Here is a 513-nt window from a genome sequence, read left to right as displayed (position 1 = left end):
CTGAGTGTTACTGTGTGTTACTGAGTGTTACTGTGTGTTACTGAGTGTTACTGTGTGTTACTGAGTGTTACTGTGTGTTACTGAGTGTTACTGTGTGTTACTGAGTGTTACTGAGTGTTACTGTGTCTTACTGTGTGTTACTGAGGATTACTGTGTGTTGCTGAGTGTTATTGTGTGTTACTGAGTGTTACTGAGTGTTACTGTGTCTTACTGTGTGTTACTGAGGGTTACTGTGTGTTGCTGAGTGTTACTGTGTGTTACTGAGTGTTACTGAGTGTTACTGAGTGTTACTGAGTGTTACTGTGTCTTACTGTGTGTTACTGAGGGTTACTGTGTCTTACTGAGTGTTACTGAGTATTACTGAGTGTTACTGTGTCTTACTGTGTGTTACTGAGTGTTACTGTGTGTTACTGAGTGTTACTGTTACTGAGTGTTACTGAGTGTTACTGTTACTGAGTGCTACTGAGTGTTACTGTTACTGAGTGTTACTGAGTGTTATTGAGTGTTACTGTG

This window comes from Austrofundulus limnaeus, unplaced genomic scaffold (assembly GCF_001266775.1).
Source record: "Austrofundulus limnaeus strain Quisiro unplaced genomic scaffold, Austrofundulus_limnaeus-1.0 Scaffold662, whole genome shotgun sequence".
NCBI lineage: Eukaryota > Metazoa > Chordata > Actinopteri > Cyprinodontiformes > Rivulidae > Austrofundulus > Austrofundulus limnaeus.
This window is presented reverse-complemented; position numbering follows the sequence as displayed.